General features: G+C 44.9%; 1 protein-coding gene and 1 long non-coding RNA gene across 3 annotated transcripts in view; one reads left to right on the forward strand and one right to left on the reverse strand.

Moving 5' to 3' along the window:
* Positions 1-25,407, forward strand: part of LOC137426536 (homeobox protein Meis1) — a 214,203-nt gene that overhangs the window by 24,273 nt on the left and 164,523 nt on the right. The gene's annotated exons all lie outside the window — the stretch shown is intronic.
* LOC144892445 (uncharacterized) lies at positions 5,691-9,732 on the reverse strand. The gene is made up of 2 exons (XR_013623663.1): positions 8,853-9,732; positions 5,691-8,792 (listed from the first exon to the last, which is right to left on the reverse strand). It is a non-coding gene; the product is annotated as an uncharacterized LOC144892445 (long non-coding RNA).

Raw genomic sequence — 25,407 nt, forward strand, 5'->3', positions numbered from 1 at the left:
GAGCGAAATGCGGTGAGCGTAGTGTGTGCTCTTTCCCCCTCCTTTTGAACGGTTGGTGTAAAGGAGCGAAATGCGGTGAGCGCAGTGTGTGCTCGTTCCGCCTCCTTTTGAGCGGTTGGTGTAAATGAGCGAAATGCGGTGAGTGCAGTGTGTGCTCGTTCCGCCTCCTTTTGAGCGGTTGGTGTAAAGGAGCGAAATGCGGTGAGCGCAGTGTGTGCTCTTTCCCCCTCCTTTTGAACGGTTGGTGTAAAGGAGCGAAATGCGGTGAGCGTAGTGTGTGCTCGTTCCGCCTCCTTTTGAACGGTTGGTGTAAAGGAGCGAAATGCGGTGAGCGCAGTGTGTGCTCGTTCCCCCTCCTTTTGAGCGGTTTGTGTAAATGAGCGAAATGCGATGAGTGCAGTGTGTGCTCGTTCCACCTCGTTTTGAGCGGTTGGTGTAAAGGAGTGAAATGCGGTGTGCATAGTGTGTGCTCATTCCGCATCCTTTTGAGCGGTTGGTGTAAAGGAGCGAAATGCGGTGAGCGCAGTGTGTGCTCGTTCCCCCTCTTTATGAACGGTTGGTGTAAAGGAGCGAAATGCGGTGAGCGCAGTGTGTGCTCGTTCCCCCTCCTTTTGAGCAGTTGGTGTAAATGAGCGAAATGCGGTGAGTGTAGTGTGTGCTCGTTCCACCTCCTTTTGAACGGTTGGTGTAAAGGAGCGAAATGCGGTGAGCGTAGTGTGTGCTCCTTCCGCATCCTTTTGAACGGTTGGTGTAAAGGAGCGAAATGCGGTGAGCGCAGTGTGTGCTCGTTCCCCCTCCTTTTGAGTGGTTGGTGTAAATGAGCGAAATGCGGTGAGCGTAGTGTGTGCTCTTTCCCCCTCCTTTTGAACGGTTGGTGTAAAGGAGCGAAATGCGGTGAGCGCAGTGTGTGCTCGTTCCGCCTCCTTTTGAGCGGTTGGTGTAAATGAGCGAAATGCGGTGAGTGCAGTGTATGCTCGTTCCGCCTCCTTTTGAGCGGTTGGTGTAAAGGAGCGAAATGCTATGAGCGCAGTGTGTGCTCGTTCCCCCTCCTTTTGAACGGTTGGTGTAAAGGAGCGAAATGCGGTGAGCGCAGTGTGTGCTCTTTCCCCCTCCTTTTGAACGGTTGGTGTAAAGGAGCGAAATGCGGTGAGCGCAGTGTGTGCTCGTTCCGCCTCCTTTTGAGCATTTGGTGTAAAGGAGCGAAACGCCGGCTGACGAAGGAGCACCGGGGAGGGGCACTTAAGGAATGCTGAAAATGCCAGAGAACATAAAGTAACCATGGCAGAATGAAAAAGGCGAGCGGAATGGGTTCAAATGAACCGAACGCCATGGTGCAGAAACCACCGGGGAGTTTTTTCCTGAAATGAAAAGCTCAACGGCTTTTCGAGGGCTTTTAGCTATAAAGACGCAGGCTTAACCGTTCGCTCGTCTCCGATGTATCAAGACTCACCTTATGACATTACACGGAATTACATTTGTTTTCCAAAAGATAAAGGACCAAAAAAAAACAAAAACTGCAAACCAACAACAGCGTGCCAGCGGAAACCGTTCATATGAAGTGGGCTCCTTAGCAATGACATACGACTGTAGGGAAATAAAGTGGAATCAATTCCTTGGACGCAACATCTATGAGATGAAAGCTGTAAAGAAGCTGCTTTGAAGTCACCGAATTCAGCGGAGAATCTTTGAGTTTGCATGCTGGAAGTGACTCCTGGCGAGAGATGTGTACAGCTGTGCAATGCGGAATCCTCACGGCATCCATGAACCGGGGAGAAATGAGCGGTGGGAGAGAGGGAGTTGGAAAAGGGGGGCAGTGGTGGTGGGCGTGCGTTATGACTGGAAAGATGCAGACAGCATAAGTATTCCACACATGGCAGGGGGAGGTGGACTTTTGGAACCCGAGTATGCCCAGCCTCGTTTGAGCCAGGATTGCTTTGTGCATAATTAATCGGACAGCTGGATATTTTATCCATAACCTCTCACATGTTGGTCATTTGAAGTTTATTTGGGGATATCGTGATGAGTGCTAAACACAGAGAACAAAAAAAGGAAATCAATCAAGGCCTTAATAAATGTTTTATATATATATATATATATATATATATATATATATATATATACATATATATATATATATATATATACATATACTGTATATATATATATACATATATATATATATACATATATATATATATATATATGTATATATATATATATATATATATATATATATATGTATATGTATATATATATATATATATATATATATATATATATATATATATATATATATATATATATATATATATATATATATATATATATGTATGTATGTATATATTTATTTATTTATTTATTTATTTATTTATACACAGTGCATTCACAAAGTATTCAGACCCCTTCACTTTTTCACATTTTGTTATGTTGCAGCCTTATGCTGAAATCGTTTAAATTCATTTTTTCCCTCATCAATCTACACTCAATACCCCATAACGACAAAGAGAAAACAGGACTTTAGAAGGTTTTGCAAATTTATTGAAAACAAAAAACTGAAATATCACATTGACATAAGTATTCATACCCTTTGCTATGACACTTGAAATTTAGCTCAGGTGCCCCCCATTTCTCTTGATCATCCTTGAGATGTTTCTACACCTTGATTGGAGTCTACCTGTGGTAAATTCAATTGATTGGACATGATTTGGAAAGGCACACACCTGTCTATATAAGCAATGAGGAACTATGTAAGCTATGAGGAACTATGAACTATATAAGCCATAAGCCACACCTCTCACAGCTGACAATGCATATCAGAGCAAAAACCAAGCCATGAGGTCGAAGGAACTGCCTGCAGAGCTCAGACAGGATTGTGTCGAGGCACAGATCTAGGGAAGCGTACAAAAAAAAATTCTGCTGCATTGAAGGTTCCCAAGAGCACAGTGGCCTCCATAATTCTTAAATGGAAGAAGTTTGGAACAACCAGGACTCTTCCTAGAGCTGGCCGCCCGGCCAAACTGAGCAATCGGGGGAGAAGGGCCTTGGTAAGAGAGGTGACCAAGAACCCGATGGTCACCCTGGCTGAGCTCCAGAGATCCTGTGTGGAGATGGGAGAAACTTCCAGAAGGACAACCATCACTGCAACACCCAACCGATCTGGGCTTTAGGGCAGAGTGGCTAGACGGAAGCCAAAGTTCAATCTCGGTTTCATCAGACCACAGAATCTTGTTTCTCACAGTCTGAGAGTCCTTTTGGTGCTTTTTTGCAAACTCCTAGCGGGCTTTCATGTGTCTTTCACTGAGGCGAGGCTTCCGTCTGGCCACTTTACGGAGGCCCCCCTCCCCTTCCCCCCTCCCCCGCCCGGCAACGCCAAGCCAAGCTGTGAAGTTTTCTTGTTCTCAAAGTTTTGTGCCGGGGGCTCTTTTCAGGATCATTGCTGAGCCCAGGTCAGCTTCCAAGTGCACTTCGTTTGTAGTAATATTTCCAAGGAAGGTTTTTAAGATCTCCTTGTGATCCCTCTTTATCAATCCCATTGCTCCAATTAATCACTTGCACCATTTCGGCAATCTTACACTTTCAAGATCTTTTGACTTTATTATTGAGAGCCTGGTATTTGGTCATTTTTTTAATTTCTGCATTGTTTCGGCCAAAATCGCTGGGTACTGACACCTAAATTAGCAATGCCTTTTTTTCTTTTTTGTACCTAAGTATTATATCTGGTCACAATGCTTTGTTTTCTATGTTCACAATTGCTCACACTTGATTCGATAATTAGGACATATGTGAGCATTCCTTCCTTGTTTTCAATTATCGTTTTTGGTTCATGTTTCCATGAGTTTTCTGGAACCGGGATATTTAAGTTTTTGCAGACATCCGTGGATTACTCTACATATTTTGTTGTGCCTTTGTATGTACAGCTGTTCTGACATGAGTTTTTTTTTACATCCCAATAGGAGCTGGCTCATACTTTTTGTTTCTACCTTGCCATTTTGTTAAAGCCGTTGGCATAGTGTCAAGGTCTTGGGCATTTCTAATGATTCGTTCTCCATCCGAGTTGAGCTGACCTCTTCATAGCCATTCCATAGGGCCTATTTGTCTAAACCCAATCTGTCCAACTCTTTTTGTTATATTTTGCTGCTCTTTTCTCTTTTATCAGTCTCCCAGTTGTTGATGGATATCTGTTGATATTTCTTTATATTTATATATATATATATATATATATGTATATATATATATATATATATATATATATATATATACTATATATATATATATATATAATCGGGAGATTAAATCAGACGCGGACATAGCTTCAGGACTTCGATCTTTAATTTGACAAGCTTTCGACCAACAAAGGTCTTCTTCTGAGTCGGCCCCAAGTTCAACGGAAGACTTCCGTTGAACTTGGGGCCGACTCTGAAGAAGACCGTTTCTACTATTTCTCACAGATATATATGTATATATGTGAAGAAACAGCTCTTCGTTTGGTGAAGAAGTCCACAAAAGCCTGAAAAATGACGCAGTTTTTTATTAAAGCCAACTTATACAGATCCGGAGGAGACAGACTTCTACAGCAAGCTACAGCAAGAACATGCCACGTCAAGCCTTCCTGAAAACGCATTGATTCTCATTCACTTATATACGAATACGATTATCAGAAAATCTCCGAGAGAACAAAGCGACTGGCGAGAGTCCCTCCCACCGTTATCATTCGGGGGAGTCAGCCCTTCCTTATCATTCGGACCAAATGTTTCTCTGGGCTCCGAGAAAACAGAAATGTAACTCACAAAGAGGAGAGTGTATGCTTAGCCAAACAAACCCATATATTTTATGGGTTTGTGTACATGAGTAATTCAAAGCATGTTTATACAGAGTCATGCGTTGCTGTGATTAAAACAAAATATATATGGTTAACGATAGGTTCATGTCATTCTACTAGCATTACGCAAAAACAAGCGCATGTGGGCGTGGTTTTACGACCAGCCTCGAAAAAAGCACACGTATACAATTGTCCAGCATGACCTCATTTTAAACACAAACTGAAGCATGTTTATTAAAATTCAGGCGCCGCTATGATTATATAATTAATGTTTTTCAAGTTTATATCTGCAATTCGAGCACTCCGCTTGAAACTACACATTCCACGCGCGCATGAACGTCCGACATCCAGCGTCCGATATTCAGCAAAGTCGCAATGACCCACAATGCATTTGGGCACACATCCTCCGAGCAACCTCATACAGCACACCCGTGACTCGCGGCTCGCTCGGCTCTTGCCTAAAAACACAATAACTCTACTCTAACTTCCACGGAGCCGCACGGCGGAAACGCAGGTTTGTACCACATTTTAATAAAACGAACATTGCCAGGATTCTCGGATAGACGTTTAATTTCACAACACACATGACAAAAATCCGATTTAAATTCAGAGATCGCCGATCGACCTGGCACAACCATCTTAACGCGATGACGCCACGCCGCCCCCCCCCCCCCCGTCTTGGCGCGCACCCTCGTGCCTCCGCACGAATCTCAACACTCCCTGCACGCCGCTCTATTCGCGTTCCCGGCGGGGTTTACCTCACGTTGGGACATGCAGTCGGCTGTCATAACAGAGAATTGTCAATAAAGAATCTACGACTTGACATTCCTTCCTCTTGTCTCGTCGAGACAAAGTATCTTAAGAGACAACGTGCCACATCGGGCTTTATTGAAAAATAATTGTGTAATGCGGGTATTGAAAAAATAATTGTAATGCGGGTATCTCCCAAGGGCATATCGTGCGCCCAAAGCGCCTCGCCTGGCGATTTGGCGAGCGTGTCGTGCGGTGCGTGCTTGGAACCTGAGGGCTCAGAACATGAAAGTCCATTAACGTTTCGGATCCACAACGAAGGCGTCTGGTCCAGATGAGGTTCTGCTCCGCCAGAGGGCCCGTCACCTCCCCTGCGGAACTTGCTCCCCCCACCCTTTGCAGACTCAGTCCTTGCAGATCTTCGAAGTTAATCAACGATCATGCCCATGAGGTCCCTCACGTGCTGCTGTTCTGGGGAATACATAATATTGTCAGTATCTTGTGTCTCAATTTCCTGGTCAGGGTACAGAGCGTAAAAATCCGATTCACTTGAAGCATTTGAACTTAATACATATGAAGCAAAGAGAGGAACTTCCTTTATGTCAAAGTCTCCCATGGGCGCCTGGTCGGCTTGCGGGTCTAGGACATCCGCGTCGGGTCCCTCGACCGCCAGACCCAGTGTCGCAATCAGATCCATAGTTGGGTCGGAAGGGGGCGTGCAGCTGTCAGCTTGTAATACATAAGCAGCGTTAGCCAGTACACGCAAGGGGTTTATAGCACAAGTATCACAGTCATCACATACACCGTTACAGGCAGCAGCCAGTTCCCACATGGGATCCGCACAAGTATCACAGTCATTACAAAATTCAATGCAATTTTCTGGAGCGCCGGTCGCAACTGCCTTGTTGAAGGACCCGTTCAGGTCGACGGCCTCTGTGGTCAGAGCCATAGTCGTTGTCGGCGGCTTTTTCACTTTCCATCCTGTAAAATACTTTCTCATACAGAGGAGGACTAGAGATTTCATTAGTGCCCCCCAAATTACTACCCCGATTATCACAGCCAGTGCGGTCAATAACCACTTCACTATGGTGCCCGTCCATCCCTGGAACCAGTCAGTGAGCCAGCTAAATGTATAAGAATTTTCGCGCGCGATCCGATCGATCGTCAGGGCGTGGCTAGTTTCCCTTAGTCTCACTATTGCGGCTGACACTCCTTCAGATGGATCGGGTATGTAAGTGCAACATTTTCCCTCTATAATTCCGCATACCCCTCCTTTCTCTGCCAGGAGCATGTCCAAAGCCACCCGATTCTGCATCACCATTGTACGCATGTGAATTACCGTGTCCAATAGTATGTCATGAGCCGTAGCGGTGTCGTTTGCCACCTTTTCTAGGGTCAAAGCCAATTTGTCTATTCGGAAACTATCCATGACTGTGCCCGCTCCTGGGAAGAAGAAACCAAACACCTTTTCCCATAGACTCCCGTGTAGTTTAGTGGTTCCATCTTCGTTCATGACTGACCTCTTATAACGCCTGTCCAAGGACTTTGGGTCTAGCTCATCCAGTATCTCAACGTCAGGAAGGACTGAACCCAGATAACATGTGCCCCCCCCAATTATTTGGTAAATAGGGGTAAGCCTTGTCGCCGCATATAAACATTGTCCCATGGGGTGGGACCAGGTGGGTGGATAAGCACTGGAGTCCCTTTACCACCCCATTAATCCTACTAACCCCCCTAGAGAATGTTATAGCCGTTATGTTGTGGTTGTGTTTATCTTGCAGTACTATTCGTAATGTAATCCCCGAGCTCCCTTGTCCCAGCTTCCCGGGGAGAGTGTAGGCGCATTCTGATTCTCCCATACGCAAGTGGCCGGAACCCTGGAGGCAGACCTTCCCTTTCTGTGGTTTGACCCAGACGGGGGCAGGCCTCTCGGCCACATGGGCAATCATTGACGGGCGATAATTAAATTGTCGATTGCAACTCTTGCCGTTGTCAACCCCTTCTCTTTCCAGCGTGGTGACTAAACATGGGGAATCGATAGGTTGTGAGCAGAGGTCATTGAGGGACAGAGGTAGCACTATCATGTGTATTCCTGTGGTGCCTGCTTGGGGAAAGCGCATGCACGACCAGCAGTGTGTCCTATTTTGAATTGTTGCCACCTCCCTGGCCACTTTCCAATATGTGTTTTCACCCTTCTTTGGGGCCTTATTCTGGGGTTGTGGCGTGAGTATGTATTCGATGCATGGTATGTAGTTCCTTTCGCCACCGGCCGCGCCAGGGGTCCAGACGCTGCACCGGACCTGCATGGTCATGTCTTTCCCTAGGCGTGTGCGTGTTTGTAGCTTAAAATCAGGGGTTCCCCATTGGTATCCTGGTTGGGCCAAGGTCTTAATGCTAGCTTGCCCGTCTTCCCGGAACTCTCGTTGCTTTTGTAGTACCATGCCAACGCGTCCAGGCCCTGCCGACAGTGCTAGCCAATTTATGTTCACCCAATTTGTGTGCAGGGCTTTCTGTTCGAAACATGGTAGTGATACTCTTTGTCCCCATGTTACGGTGAGGTGTCGGGTTTTGTTTTCGCATCTATTGGAATCGGAGTTTCCCCTAGCTGCTGTCGCTATCAATAGTATTGTACCTATGATTAGGCCCATCCTTACTGTGGTTGCTGTGGTGTAGTGTCTGGTGCTTGTATGGCCAACTTACAGTGCGTGGCGTGGATCCACGAGGTCTTGCCCTCGCAAAAGACTGCCGTTGGTGTAGTCAGCAACGCCTGGACTGGTCCCTTCCACCTTGGTTCCAAGGCGTTCTTGCAGGTGAAGTGCTCCACGAACACCTGGTCTTTTTCCTCTGGTGGAACACCTGGTCCACAAGTCTCCTGGGAGCGCCTGGTCTACAGGTCTCCAATTCATAGATTCAATTCATTCAATTCATAGTTTCATAGAACACCTTTTCTCCAATTTCCTAATCCACTTTTTTCAAGTGGATCCAATTTTATCCAATATTCAATTTTTAAATTCAATCCCATTTAATCCAGTCCAATTCAAATTAAATTCAATCCTTCTCTCAGCATCCCATTACCTGTTTCCAACATCAATAAAAATAAAATTATAAAATTAATAAAAAATCAATCATCTCAACTCTCAAATCGAATCAAAAAATAAAAATAAACGAAAATTACTTCAGCGAGAGTTTCAACTAGAATTAACACAAACAAACCACCATTAACCTCCATTAACACAAACAAACCACCATTAACCTCCATTAACACACACAAACCACCATTAACCTCCATTAACCTCCCCCTATTATTTATTTATTTTCACGAATAAACAAATAATAGAAATAACCTGGTCTACTTCCAATTTCAATTCTGGTCAGTTCTGGTGTCTGGTCACACACAATGTTTTCCTCACCCACTGTGATTCGCTCAAAATAGATTCTCACTGTTATGTCTGAAATTCGTCTCATGAAAACCCATTCAAGAGTCCGGTGTGACAGACAGCCAAACACATAGACACGCCGAAGACCCCAGGGTACCCATCAAACTAGCTTGTCCCCAGATCCACAACACAGCGAAACATGTAACTTTACTAAAATAATCACTTACTCATAACTAATACTCATAATAACTCATAATTACTTATGTAATTACTCATACCAATACTTACTTAAAATAATGTAATATCCCAATCTTCACCCCCTATGCAAATCGAAGCACCCCGGACGATCCACAACCAATATCAACCACTGTAGCCGTCTTCCCGACTCCAGGCAGCCACACGCAGCCACATACATCTCCATCCACGTCACACAAGACAACAGCCAACGAGTGTGTCCACCACACAGAAACCTTTGGCAATGCAACAACCGAACTCCCAGACAACCAACAGCAAAACCCAATCCATCTCCATGGCTCATCAAGCAGTTCCAACTTAATCCAGCTTCACATACCGATTTCCCCAAAAACTCGTGAAACTTCACCCCCATTCTGGAAAAAACCCTGGACTAAACCCTGACACCCTAAATAACTTCAGACTCATCTCCAATCTACCCTTTCTGTCAAAAGTTTTGGAACGTGCTGTGGCCACTCAACTCAAACATCACCACTCTGCCAATAACCTGTATGAAACATCCCAATCCGGATTCTGCTCCAGCCACAGTACTGAAACTGCTCTCCTCAAAATCACCAGCGACCTTTTCTCTCCTCTGATGCCGGCAACCTCAACATTTTCATCCTCCTCACCTCAACGCCTCCTTTGACATCATCAATCACACCATCCTCCTCACCCTGTTTAGACCAGCTTGTGCCTATTAAACCCAAATTAGTTCACCCCCAAGCCTACAAGGACCACCTACAGCACTGCAAAGATGTCCTCTACTCCACCTACTACCCTCAAATTATCCACTCTGGCTCCGGAATCCCAAAAGCACTCTTCTCTACAATAAACAAACTAAATAAACAAACTTTACAACGTGAACAAACTCCTCAGCGCCCTGGATACCACCACCTGTCATTCAGAGTAGACAACAGCATCTCCCAGTACCAAAGACTTACAATCAGACCGACAGACAGACAAATAACAGAGGCATGTCGCCAGCCCCAGCACAGGACATCACCTTTCCGGGCAGGCACAATATAATCCACAGCATCGAAATGCCAATTTCTATCCGGAGCCTCGCAAAGCCAAAATCCATGCATGCGTGCTCCATCATGCAACCCGATCTGTACTCGGTGCGCCCGGCGCCCCCTATAATCAGTGAGTTATAATAACCACAATATCTCTGGCACCCAACTCGTGATACCACAATTTAATCCACGTTACTTGCATCTCTTCATCCTCCCAAATGTCCTCCATTTAACGTGACTCAAATCCATCTCAAATCCCCACAGCTCGATCGAACACGTCACTGTACTCGACCCGGTTAAATTAAATTCCAAGCGTACTGTACCTGACGCTTCCACAACAACAAAAACTCGATATTCTCTGTCTTGAAATCGTTTATTTTAGCCATCTTAAATAAATCCATCCATCTATCCATCTTATAAATCCATCTTAAATAACGTATTCGTCCTGTGACATTGCCTGGCATATATGTCGCAGCCGGCCACTATTCCGACATGGCTCGTCTGACATGAACGTCCGAAAGGAAAAAAAAACAGCCCATCCTGCAACCATCTCCAAGAAACCGCTTCATATCAACAGTCGATCGACAAGGGCACTCCGAGTGCTTTCCTGACCCGATTTATATCAATTCGCTTCCCAAACAACTCCCAAACAGATGACAGACAAATGCATTGGCCAGATACACACGTCAATTAACATCCCAATATACATTCATTCCTCATTCATATACGAGTGAGTCTCCCATTCTTCGCGCGAAACTCAGATCGACTCAAATCATGCCTTTCTCCAGCCACTCCCAAACAGTCTTTGCTCATTCATGTTACGTCTCTCATTCAAGGAAAAGGATTTTTTTTTTTTTTTTTTTTTTTTTTTTTGGGACGGGTTGGACTGGGGTGGGTTGAGGTGAAAAAAAGGGAAGGCAGGGCGGGGGGTGTTGGGGTGTTGCCTAGAGCCCCGGGACTGAGCTCAGGTCTTGGGGGGGGGTGGGGGGTCCTTTTGCACGGCCCAATTCTGCGGCTGTGGAGGGGGCCCTTGTATGTTCCAGTTTTGGGGAGGGGGCCCTTGTGGGTTCCAAATTTTGGGGAGGGGGCCCTTATGGATTCCTGGGCAATCATTTGCAACATGTCGTCCTTTACATCGGCCTTCTTATCGTCGCCCATGTCCCACTGCTCGGCCGCTTCATCTAATTGGTCGGTTAGCCTTAGTGCGATGTGTACCCCGGCCAACAACAGGTCGACCAGGGCCCCCCAATCGTCGAGGGTCTGGGCCGGGGTTGGTGCTACATTCGGCCAGCGTGCGTGTACTTTGGCCTGGTCCCACACCCGCGCTGGCAATACAGCCTCTCCCATGTGGCAGACGTCCCGCCAATCTGCGCCTGTATTTTGTATCCACAAACGCATAAGTTCCGGTACGTGACCGGGCTGTTCAGCCAGCAAGGTTCTCACCCGCTCCTGCATAGCCGCCAAATCTGGTTCTTTCAAATGGTTTTTTTAAAGGGACACATCTCGATTGTAGGCTGTGAGTTCTCCGATTCCGTGAGCCCTTCCACTGAGGGGTACAATACAATACTCCTAGCCCTTCTGGGGCCGCGAACCCGCTGTCCGCCTCATTAATTTCTTGTCCTCTAAAAGGATTGCCCGGGCTAAGGTGAACCTGAGGGGCGGCTGGTCTAGTTTTATGGGGGTCTAACCCCTGGGGGAACAGGGGCGGGGGTGGGAGAGGTGGCGCCTGTAGCCCGGGGACAGGGCTCAGGGCTTGGGGGGGTGGGGGGTCTTGGTCTGGCATCTGGTCCAGCGGCATCACTCGCTGATTTACTTGTTTAACTGCTTACTTACTTGTCCTCTGGCCAGGGATTATTTAAATCTTTAGTTAACACCGCCCAGTCCTTTAATGGTCTTACCGCGGCAAAATGATGCCTCTTAAACATGAAAGATGCCGGGGTTCCCTTAAGGGGTCCCCTTCTTTCATTAGCTTGCTTCCCATCTTATTGCTCTGGGCTGATCCTTCCTGGAAAGTTCTCGGCCTGGCTCAACCTTTACGGCTATCCGACCTCACTTTTCCCCTTCCCTTGTACCGAACGTTATCTTCACCGATATCCTGCGCAAATCCTTTTACTGGCCATGTTCCTATGGCCTTCTATGTTCCTCTGGCCTTCTATCTAAGTTAGCCATAGCCCTTCGTTCCCTGGCATGCAATGGCATACCCCATCTTGTCTCTGGGCTGTTCCTTCCTGGAAAAATCTTGGCCACCTGGCTTCAGCCTATATGGCTGTCCGACCTCATTTTCCCCTCCTGGTGCTAACTGTAACTTTAAGCTTACTGTTAAGTCCTTACTTGTTTATCCTGGCTTTAACAAAACCACGTCATTCTGAGGCCTAAATGAGCCTTTACTTACAATTTCTGTTCGAGTGCAGACAGCGCGGATGACAGGGAAGCGGACTGAACCCGTTCGAAGAAGCAAGGTACAAATTTGGAAAGATAGCCCTCTGGTATAAGACAATTGCTCACCTTAATCAAATTAGAGTGCCAGCGTCCCGGCCTCGAGCAGCCTTCCTTCTGTCGCCCGGGCTCCGCTTCCCGTCCTCCGCGTCTGTTGACACCCCACTCCTGGTACCATTTGTGAAGAAACAGCTCTTCGTTTGGTGAAGAAGTCCACAAAAGCCTGAAAAATGACGCAGTTTTTTATTAAAGCCAACTTATACAGATCCGGAGGAGACAGACTTCTACAGCAAGCTACAGCAAGAACATGCCACGTCAAGCCTTCCTGAAAACGCATTGATTCTCATTCACTTATATACGAATACGATTATCAGAAAATCTCCGAGAGAACAAAGCGACTGGCGAGAGTCCCTCCCACCGTTATCATTCGGGGGAGTCAGCCCTTCCTTATCATTCGGACCAAATGTTTCTCTGGGCTCCGAGAAAACAGAAATGTAACTCACAAAGAGGAGAGTGTATGCTTAGCCAAACAAACCCATATATTTTATGGGTTTGTGTACATGAGTAATTCAAAGCATGTTTATACAGAGTCATGCGTTGCTGTGATTAAAACAAAATATATATGGTTAACGATAGGTTCATGTCATTCTACTAGCATTACGCAAAAACAAGCGCATGTGGGCGTGGTTTTACGACCAGCCTCGAAAAAAGCACACGTATACAATTGTCCAGCATGACCTCATTTTAAACACAAACTGAAGCATGTTTATTAAAATTCAGGCGCCGCTATGATTATATAATTAATGTTTTTCAAGTTTATATCTGCAATTCGAGCACTCCGCTTGAAACTACACATTCCACGCGCGCATGAACGTCCGACATCCAGCGTCCGATATTCAGCAAAGTCGCAATGACCCACAATGCATTTGGGCACACATCCTCCGAGCAACCTCATACAGCACACCCGTGACTCGCGGCTCGCTCGGCTCTTGCCTAAAAACACAATAACTCTACTCTAACTTCCACGGAGCCGCACGGCGGAAACGCAGGTTTGTACCACATTTTAATAAAACGAACATTGCCAGGATTCTCGGATAGACGTTTAATTTCACAACACACATGACAAAAATCCGATTTAAATTCAGAGATCGCCGATCGACCTGGCACAACCATCTTAACGCGATGACGCCACGCCGCCCCCCCCGTCTTGGCGCGCACCCTCGTGCCTCCGCACGAATCTCAACACTCCCTGCACGCCGCTCTATTCGCGTTCCCGGCGGGGTTTACCTCACGTTGGGACATGCAGTCGGCTGTCATAACAGAGAATTGTCAATAAAGAATCTACGACTTGACATATATATATATAGATTCCTTTCATTCCCCATTCCCACTCCCAAAACTTTCATTGCCAAGCCTCAATTGCCAATTACATCCCCTCCAAAACCACGTATATACATATATATATATATATATATATATATATATATATATATATGTATATATATATATATATATATATATATATATATATGTATATGTATGTATATATATATATATATATATATATATATATATATATGTATATATATGTATATATATGTATATATATGTATATATATGTATATATATGTATATATATGTATATATATTGTTGTGGATATGAGGATTGTATTTTTTTTATTGTGTGTTTTATTAATATTGCTTGATTCTGGACCCTCCTGCCTCCAGTGTTGTGTAAAGGTCAAAGGGCGTCCCATAATTAGTCCATAAAGCATACACGTCAGCCAATCATAGATTTCCCCCTGGTTGATAGTTATATCTTTATTATGTGTATTAGGGTAAGGCCTTGTCTCCCATTAAGATGACACTCCATTGCACCAAGTGAAATAGAGTAGATTCCTTTCATTCCCCATTCCCACTCCCAAAACTTTCATTGCCAAGCCTCAATTGCCAATTACATCCCCTCCAAAACCACCATTGAACATGTGCTTGGGTCGGGGAAGAAAGGCGTGCCCGCCCGTCGTCATCAAGGGCGGAGCCAGAGGGTCGCGCGACCAACCAGGGCCGAGGTGAGCACACCGATGGGTGTGTCCTGAAGGCCGGCGGCTTGATCGCCGGAGGCGCTATAAAAGCGCGCGCGCAAGGTACTGCGTGAGATCATCCAGAGATATCATCCAGAGAGATCATCCAGAGAATCATCCAGAGAGATCATCCAGAGAGATCATCCAGAAAGATCATCCAGCAGCGATTCTTGTCCAAAAGGGAGATCGTCCAGGGAAGCACAAAGCCTGCTATTCGTCGCCTTGCTCGCCAAAGTTGGACCAAGCAAGAGAGTTGGGCAAGAAGCAAGCACGTTGTTCAGTTGTGTGGTTGGACCAGACGAGTCCTGGCAAAGCACGCGACGTCCCCAGAGCAGCCGCAGTCACAGCAGCAACAACAGCAGCGTGGGGCCTTGACGGCAGACCCGGAGCAGGGCTGCGAAGGAACGGCGGCGGTCAAACGCGCCGATCGTGCTGCAGTACCATTGGACCTTCCTCTCCCTCCAGCCATCCACCTCCTGCCTTTCCATCCTTCTTGTGTACGTGAGTTTGTTTTGTTTGTTCTGTCCTTGGGTTAATTAAGTTTGTATAAGCTAGCGTTGCACTGTGTCTAATATCTTCTGTATATTATTTTCTTATCTTTCCTTCTCCTTGGTTTTTTTGAGCCTGTAAATAGCAAATAAATTATATTCGTATTTCCAACCTTTTTGTCTGCTTCTTCTTCACATCCGTGTCGCCTTAGTCTTTTCCCTATTGAATATCTGTGGCGCGATCCGGCCAACGTTCGGGAATCGGGTTAGTCGGGGTAACTGTACGGCCGCGGGGCCATCCGCTCGGCAAACACAACATCTTATCCACGGTCCGTAACAATATGTATGTGTATATATATATATATATATATATATATATATATATATATATATATATATATATATATATATATATATATATATATATATATATATATGTATGTATATGTATATGTATGTATATGTATGTATATGTATATGTATGTATGTATATGTATGTATATGTATGTATATATGTATATATATGTATTGTTACGGGTTCCTCACCGATCTCCTGGTCTCGGTAAACCTCCGAACCCCGAGAGGAGCCTCGGCAGAAAAATATGTTATTCTCTGTGTTAGAAATCAATCGTGAAACCACACCAATAATTATAAAAGAACAAATAATATATTGAATATCACACAGGAATAACGGTACAACAAATGGCAATTAAGAGTGCACTCTATATACCATAAATAAAGTCAGTTTACTCACTGCTCCCAGCGAGTGAAAAAGGACACTCCTCAATGTCTCTATAACCTTTTCCAAGGCGAATGTGATTCACCTCAGCGGTCGCTGGAACGATCTCCAGTCGAAGCCCGAATCTCACTCTCCAGTCGATATTCGAATCGCGTACAGTTGACAATGGGGATCACCCCGCCGAAACTGTACAACGGCCCTTCAGAGGGGCACCTTCACCGCTCACTCAGCGAACTGCAACGTAATTGGAGACGAAGCGGTCGCACACACACATCCCCGACAAACAGTAGGATGTTGGGATGAAGATGATGCGAGGCAAAACCTTTGTAGGTGTCCGAAGCGCGGGGTTCAAAATGGCCGACGGCTCTTACTTGAGCCGATGCGACTAGGCGAGGATTCGTCGAAATCTCAGCGCCCCAAATCTGACTACGCAGATTTTCCACTCCAGCGATAATTCCTATCGCCAGATGTCCCTTCAAGGAACTCAAAATTCCCACGCGACTGTCGGTAGACCAGCCTCGCTATGAAGCCTTGACGTCAAGCGTCTTCTCCAACTTTGCGTGCGCCGCCTCTTCTTCTTAACCTCCTTTCTTCCGATTCGGTTTCCTGTATCATTTTAAGTCAACCTTTTAAACTTTAGATAGCTGTTCCTGAATAATAAACCTTTTGAGAATAATATCAATACATAATATCAGAAATATGTCAAATGGGTGAAAACCACAACAGCAGAAGTGACGAATCCGTAACAGTATATATATTTCAATCATTGGGCCTCTATTTGTTGCTGTTTGTTTTCATGTATGACATCTTACATTCACACCTGTCTTTGGATTTTTTACTAGGTGGTTTAGGGATCCCTTTTCTTACTCGCTGTCTTCATGTTTGTGTATAAATAGTCTGTTGATCTCTTCACTTACTCAGCCGATCGTACAGTTGTCACTCCGTGCAATTGGATGAGCTCCATCAGGTCGCTACCTCCTCGCCTTGACGTGTACAGTCTTGAGATGCATTGTTGTTGTTGACCATTTTGTGGATAGTGAGGAGTTTCCTTGTTTTGCTATCTAGTTTATTGACTTCCGATTGTGGCCAGTCTATAGTTCCGCAACAGTATTGGAACACTAATACTACGAGTTCGTTTATGTATTTGAATTTGTTTTTCAGGGAGAGGTTTGTTTGCAAGATCAGTCTCATTCTACACAGGTATTCTTTTGGTAATTGTTTTGCACAATTGTTTGTGATTAATTTGGTTGCCCTCTTCCTCTCCAAAGTATTTGTATGATGCTTTGTTTTCTCGACCCTTTATTGTTGTTGTATCGAGGGCGATTTTTATGTTGTCCGTTTTTGTTGGTTTATCTTGTTTGAATGTGCACTTGACACACTTATTTAGGCCAAATTCCATTTGAATGTCATCGCATTACCACTTCTCTAATTTCAGCGGCCGGCCAATTTTTCCTTGTTCAGGCAAGGGGTTTAAAATCATGCAAGTAAAGTAGAGGGGTCATCTCCCTGTTTCTTTGGACGCTATCGTATTGGATGTTAGGGTATATCCATGTCCTTGCTCATTAATGAGGTTGCTCAGTGGGCCCAGAGCCAGGCAAAACAGGAGGGGTGAAAGGCTGTCATCCTGCAAGATCCCGCATCATATCTTGACTCCTGGCATTTTGATCTTAACTTCCGATTGCTTTAATATCAATGTGCTTGGTATCCAGTGTTCATTGTTTTCTTGATCAGTTTGGTTATTTGGGTGTTGATCTTGTATACCTGCTTGCATTTATCATCCATAAATATGGGACACTGTGTTTCGGTGGTTGTTCGTTATCTCCATATATGGGTTGCAGCATGTGAAACGGAGCCCTCCCAGGTCTCAAAGTATCCATCTTTGTGTGTGTGTGTGTGTGTGTGTGTGTGTGTGTGTGTGTGTGTGTGTGTGTTTTTTTTTATATATATATATATATATATCTATATATACTGTATATACAGTCGTGGCTAAAAATGTTGGCACTTGCACTTGTTTCAAATAACTCACAATTTTCTCTAAAAATAAGTTGAAATTGACAAAAATATTTCGTCTCCTCAATTCTTTATTTCACTGTTAATATTATAGAACCTTTGTTTTTGATTCAGAACTTAATATATCCTTTTAAATCAGAAAATAAAAAGAAATGGCATTGACAAAATTATTGACACCCGAGACTTAATATTTGGTAGCACGGCCTTTGGACAAAATAACTGCAGTCAAGTGCTTCCTATAACCATGAATGAGCTTCCTACACCTCTCTACTGGTAGTTTGGGCCACTCTTCTTGTGCAAACTGCTCCAGTCCTCCCAGATTTGAAGGGTGCCTTCTCCCAACTGCTGTTTTCAGATCTCCCCACAGGTGTTCAATGGGATTTAGATCTGGACTCATTGCTGGCCACTTCAGAACAGTCCAGCGTTTTGTCTTGAACCATTCCTGGGTGCTTTTTGAAGTGTGTTTGGGGTCATTGTCCTGCTGCAAGACCCATGACCTTCGACAGAGACCCAGCTTTCTGACACTGGGTTGAACATTGTGCTCCAAAATGCCTTGGTCATCTCCTGATTTCATGATGCCATGCAAACATTCAAGGTACCCAGTTCCAGAGGCAGCACAGCAACCCCAAAATATTACTGAACCCCCTCCATGTTTGACTGTACCTCCAGGTGTTGTTTTCTTTCAAGCCTTCATTTTGTTTTCTGTAAACATAGAGATGATGTGCTTTATCATAAAGCTCCAAATTGGTCTCATCTGTCGACAGGACATTCTCCCAGAAGGATTTTGGCTTGTTCAGGTGTGTTTTGGCAAACTACAGTTAGGCTTTCTTATGCCTCTCTCTCAGCAGCAGTGGGGTCCTCCTGGGTCTCCTTTCATTGAGTTGGCGACGGATGGTGTGAGTTGAAACTGTCATACCTTGTCTCTGAAGGTCAGCTTGAATCTGTTTGGCAGTTGATCGGGGTGCTTTCTCCACCATTCGAACAATCCGTCACTGCAATCTTCAATCAAGTTTTCTCTTTCGGCCACATCCAAGGAGGTTGACTACAGTGCCATGGGCCTTAAACTTCCTGATAACATTGCATACAGTGGACACAGGAACATCAAGGTCTCTGGAGATGGATTTGTAGCATTGAGATTGTCCATGATTGGCTACAATCTTGTGTCTGACCTCCTCAGACAATTCTCTGGGTTTCTTTATTTTCTCCATGCTCATTGCGATCCACACAGACACAAAACAGCAGAATGACTCCTTTTCTCCATTCAAACTGGTTGAATGAGTGATTTTTATATTGCAGGCACCTGCAGCTCACTGCAGGTAAGTTGAAGTTCAAAGTAAAAGACAATCACCAACTTGAAATCTAATTATTTCCAACAATTTCTTAAAGGTGCCAATAATATTGTCCGGCCAATTTTAGGATTTTTGTGTGTAATAAGCTAAGATTTAGTCATTTTTTCAGCCTTTTTTGTTTTGTCCCACTGAAAACCAAAGAAATAAAAATGTGGAGGATTCCAAAATATTTTTTGATTTCAACAATTTTCTGGAAGAAATGGTGCATTATTTGAAAAAAGTGCAAGGGTGCCAATTTTTTTGGCCACGACTGTGTATATATATATATTGTCGCGCAGCCGCCTTTAATTAATATCAGGCAGTCACGGATGCCGATCGCGAAGGCCTTAACCCCTGAGGCGGAAACTCAATGGCGGACTCCGAAACCAAAGCTACCCAAGCGCGCGGGATGGAGGGGAGCGGCGAGAGCCCCTTCAGGCCTACCTGTTAAATCAATCACCCGGAAAACTGCGTACAAGTATATGTACAGAAAAGAATAGAAGGGTTTATTAAATGAAAAGCATCGACAGGAAAAGCACGCACCGGTAATGAAATATCCTAAATCGGGATCCCGCACACCAGATATCAAATACAAACGAGGGAATCTGAATTAAGGAAAAGAACACGTCATGTACTGGTGAACGCGCAACTCGGTCTTATCTGGTCTTTGTCGTTGGCTTTGGCCACCGTCCAACACACGGCTCCTTTCGTCCCGTGGCACGCCTCACTCCAAGTTCCAAAGCACCGAGCACCGATCACCACGAGGTCGACCCTCGTACACGGTCGACAAGCCAACTCGGATCTCACCGGGACGGCCAACTCAGGCCATGAATCTTCCAGGAATCTGCTAGATTCTCACTGGAATTCGGAATCTCTGAACGACTCTCTCGGGATTCAACTGCCCTCTCAACTCGGGATCCAACTCACAACTCAACTCGGGATCCAACTCGTCTGCTCAAACGAACTGCCCCAAATGGCGTTCGGCGCTCGTGACTCAACTCGCAAAATGGCGTCCGGCGCTCGTTAATATCTCCGGCCCGTGACGTCAGCCTTGGCGGGCTGCCAACCAATCAGAGCCTCGTAACTTCCCGCCCTCTGTCGACCCGCTTCGTGCCTCCCGCGTCCATTTACGCCAAAACGAGCACAGCCCTCCTGGGCGTGGTATTCAAGGTGGATAGGCCTGTCTGGAGGTGTAGGTGGCGGCGGCCATTATCGGCGGTGTCCTGGCCTGGTCTCTTCCCAAGTCATGTCAGGGGAGGGCATTACTTAGTGTTGTACTAAAGGTCCTAACTAATGTCTAAGTGGTGTGCAGTGCCAAAAGGGACAAAGGTTTGGCGAACCATGTGATACACACAGGGGCGTTATTCCTTAATCCCTACACTACTTATCACTCGAACCTCCTGGTAGATTCACAAGTATACATCTTAACCGACAAAACGCCTACACATGAACTTATTACAGGGTAGTTTTCCTTACCGCGACACCTCAAAGCATGTTACCTATTCAGCTCTACCTGTTATACATATTGCTCTACCACATCGACATAACAATATATATATATATTTATATATATTGTTGTAGTTGTGCCATAAAGGCAAACTCCCTATAGTTAAATTGCACGACAACATGTAACCTGCATTAGTTAGGTATTTTCTATTGAATGTACAGATTAGCCCTGCCCCATTGTGTAGTAAGAAAAGACCAATATGCGTTGAGGTTAGGCAGGATGTTCGTTGGTTAAACGCGTGGCCATTAAGATGTGTAGAGAGGCGTGGCGAGAAGTACAGGCCCACGTGACCAGTAAGGGGGCGGGACAACCCGTCTCCATTATGCGGCAAGCCTCAGCCAATGAGAGGCTCTGAACATTTTGAAGGGCATGACCAAGCCTGATAATAGCCAACGCGCAGGCATTATCGACCTCTTGCTTTCGGGGACATCATAGAAGACACACCTGGATTCTCTTTTCCCTGGGATTTCGCCACGTGGAGAACACACTTGCGCTATTGCCCTTTCACCATGCCACGACCTCCTGCTCTTGATCTTCTCTCTTGCATTTGGGACTTTCACCGAGGACACACCTGGATTCTCTTGGCTTTGGATTTTCGCCGCGCACACGAGGTTGTGCTCTTGACTTGGATTTTGCCTCGTAGACGACACGTGTTTTGCCTTTGTTCGGCGCCCGACACACATCGCGTCTGCGCCAATCTTTTGCGCCATCTGGCTGACCTGCGAGCGTTGAACCTTTTCTACTCGTCTCACCTGCGTTGAAGTTCGTCGGACATTACCTTATCCAGGTTGCACGTCTCATATCGAGGATCGAGCCACGCACACCAGGCCACGTGGGCACCAGCGAGGAACCCATTTGTACCAGCACGTACATCTGTACGATCTTGAATAACCAGAGTGCCTTTTGTCCCTGTGAGTGTGTGTGTGTGTGTGTGTGTGTGTGTGTGTGTGTGTGTGTGTGTGTGTGTGTGTGTGTGTGTGTGTGTGTGTGTGTGTCAGTCAGGGTGTGAAGGTACCAGTCGGGGTTTATTATTAGGTAAGGAATATTTGGTAAGCTGTATCTTTGTCTCTGTTCTCTGTGCCTTGTACAAATAAAAGGCTGTACATTTTGTTCTTTACTTCCAAACTGTGCGGTACGTCCTTTTCACTAATTGGCTTGGCACCATCCGAAACCGAATTTGGCTCGAATCGGGTCCATAAATCTTGTGTTGGGGGTAAGGCCGCTTTTCCACACCGTGCAAAACCGCTCGGCATTCCAAAAGGTGTGGGAAAGTGAAGGTTCGATCCCCGGTTTCTCCGGTCACGTGTCTTGAAGGTATTTGGGAATATTGACCGGTTAACTCTTCGACGTGTGACTGGGAAATTGGCGATCGGAATTGCTTAGCAATCCGTTAATCATGAGTTTAGTCGCTCGCGGTCAATGGCTTGGGTGGAACCGGGAGTTCGTGGGGAAACGGGGCATAACCCCCCCTTAGTACGTCGACGAACCCCGGGATCCACAACAATATATATATATATATATATATATACACAGACTTGGCATTTAATATGGAATATTTTTTTTTTCTTGACTTGGGTTTACTTTCTTAACTCAGTATATCAATCTGGTGAGTGTCTTTTACACTTTGGTGATTTATTTGTTAAAAGAATCATGTCACTGATTGTCTGTCGCAGCAAGAAGTCAACAACAGGATTATATCACAGGTGGCGTGGCAAAATGTATGGACAGGTGCATTGATTGGCTTCACAGTCGGGTATACAAGGGTTGTTGCGTTCTGTATTCGTGGAAAACAACTGCTGCACGTCTCCAAAAGTTATTGCTGCTTCCTCTGGAGATGGTCCGTCAACTCGACAATGCTGTTTGTCATGGAGTGGTGGCTTTACGAAATTACGGCATGAAAGAGCGTGCTATTGCTCGGCAGTATGGCATCACTCAAGGTCAGGTGTCAAAGATCCTGAAACGAAATGCTTAGAGGGGTGTCCCTACTCCAATACCGAGGCCAGGACGTCCCCGCAGAACCACAAGGAGGGATGATCGCCAGCTGCACCGGTTAGTCCGCAATGGCCGTACCAAGTCAGCTAATCGGCTTAGGGCTGAGTGGCAGCAACTGACAAATGTGCCTGTATCCAGAAGGCTAGTGAACCAACGACTGGTTCAAGCAGGCTATCGTGCCAGGCGTCCCCTGAGAAAGCCATGCCTGACCAGACAACACCGCCAGCGCCGATTTCAGTGGGCCTGAGAGCACCGTCAATGGCAGCCAGGACACTGGAATCACGTGATCTTCAGTGACGAGTCTAGATTTCTGGTGTATCGTCAAGATGGCCGCGTCCGAGTGTGCAGTCAAGTGCATGAAGCCTACAACAAAGATTGTATTGTGCCAAGAGTCCAAGCTGGAGGTGGTGGGGTGACCGTTTGGGCTGCTTTTCATGCAGGGGGCAAAACTGACCTGGTTGTTCTGAATGGAAACCTGAACCAGTTCAAGTACAGGGCCATTCTGGAAGAAACATTGCTTCCATTTGCTCATGCAGCCTTTTGAGGAAAGTTTGTCTTCCAAGATGACAATGCACGGCCTCATCGTGCTTGCATGATCCAACACTTTCTTGCTGAACGTGGTGTCGAGCATATGGAGTGGCCTGCCATGTCCCCGGATATGAATCCGATCGAGAACTTGTGGGCAGAATTAACGCGTCAAATCGACCACTTGGACCAGCAGCCGACCTCTGTGCGTGAATTGCAGCAGGCTATTGTAACTGCATGGCAAGCCATTCCTGTCCAAACCTTGGCAAATCTCGTGAACAGCATGCGTCAACGTGTACGTGCTCTCCTGAATGCTCGTGTGGGTTACACGAAGTACTGAACTGTAATTTTACTGTCCGTAATCCCAGTCGTAATTTCACTTTTGTTTAAAATTTTTTTGGCTAATGTGCAAAATAAAGAGATACTTCTGGAAAACGTACAGAAGTTTAACACAGTACTGTCCATGAATTGAGTTCGATGTCAGCTTACATCACTTTCAAGGATCAATTTATTTGCTTCGAAATGTCAAATGTGGTTTTTGTTTCTTTTAAAGGTCACATTAACAAAATCTAGAATAATTTCAACATAATTCCAATGAACTTTTGGTTCTAAGACATCTTGAAAAGTAAGTTCACCCCCACAAAAGAAATATTCCATATTAAATGCCAAGTCTGTGTATATATATATATATATATATATATATATATATATATATATATATATATATGTGTGTGTGTGTTTGTGTGTGTGTGTGTGTATGTGTGTGTGTGCAAGTTGCTGTTGTTGACTGCTATCTCTACATGTGGGTGGGTTTCAGGAGGTGGTACAGAAACCTACCACGTTTGAAAGTGTCCACCACCACCGTTATGTGTGTTTGTGTGTGTGTGTGTGCACGTGTTGCACACAACACACATACATAGGGTGTTCCAAAAATACCTGGACAACTTTGATTGTTAATATATTTATAACGACAAATTATACAACGACACTCTTTGGTTTATATGATATCTTTGGTTTTACGAGCATACCTCCACCAGCCTGTACTATTTACGGTTTGTATTCCACTGATAGGCCAGATCTGGATCTGACATGAGGCAAAATACAATCGGCTTTCTTGTCACTTACTCAACTCATCCACCAAGTTTTGTCATACGTCATCCACAACGTTTTGAAATAATCATAATATGTATCGTTTTTGCCCTATTTTGCCCTAAATATCATGACACTTGAAAAATTCTCAGATCCAGATCCGGATCCGTATCTTCACTTCACCAAAATCTATTCATTTCGTCCCTGTTACATACACAACCTCTCCACTGAATTTTGGGCAAATCAGTCCAGAACGTTTTGAGGTATTTTGTTCACAGACAGACAGGCAAACAGACAGGGTGAAAACACAACCTCGATCCACCTTTGGCAGTGGAGGTAATTAGATATTTGTGTATTTCATTTTCAACAAATTTGTGAAAATTTTGAATTTTTTTAAAAAAATATCTATAAACTATATTTTATCTATAACATTATATTTATAAATCGCGAGGTATTTTGTGTAGATTTGTGACAAAATTTTTAAATTTAATCCATTTTAAATTTAGGCTGTAACACACCAATCTGTGGAAAAAAAATCAAGGGGTGTGAATACTTTCTGAATGCACTGTATATATGTACATAAAGTTTGATATCAATCATTTTGTCGTACTTATGAAGCTAATAGGGCAGAAAGATCACTGTCCAGGAACGGTGTTCAAGTGAACCCGTGAAGATCCATGTGACCATTGCACACCTCCCCCTTTTGGTTAGTGGTACATTGGTAATGCTCAATCAACCACCAGCCTCATTTTCACTCTGTCAGATTTTCACCAGAGATGCTTTATTTGAGGTTGGTACCAATTTCATGGAACATGACATTCAATTCATCGAAAAATGTAATGTTGTCATCATTTATTTTGATAAAGAGTTTATAAGCATTCCCCTTTCATCTTGGCCAAACTCTATAACTGAAGGACATCACCTTAATCTACTTGTTTTTTACGATCTGTGCTGAAGTCTTACCACATGCATTTAATATTTGATGACCTGATTTTACCATCAGGGTGGTCCTATGGTGT

Source organism: Myxine glutinosa, chromosome 5 (assembly GCF_964187855.1).
Source record: "Myxine glutinosa chromosome 5, kmMyxGlut1.1, whole genome shotgun sequence".
Lineage (NCBI taxonomy): Eukaryota > Metazoa > Chordata > Myxini > Myxiniformes > Myxinidae > Myxine > Myxine glutinosa.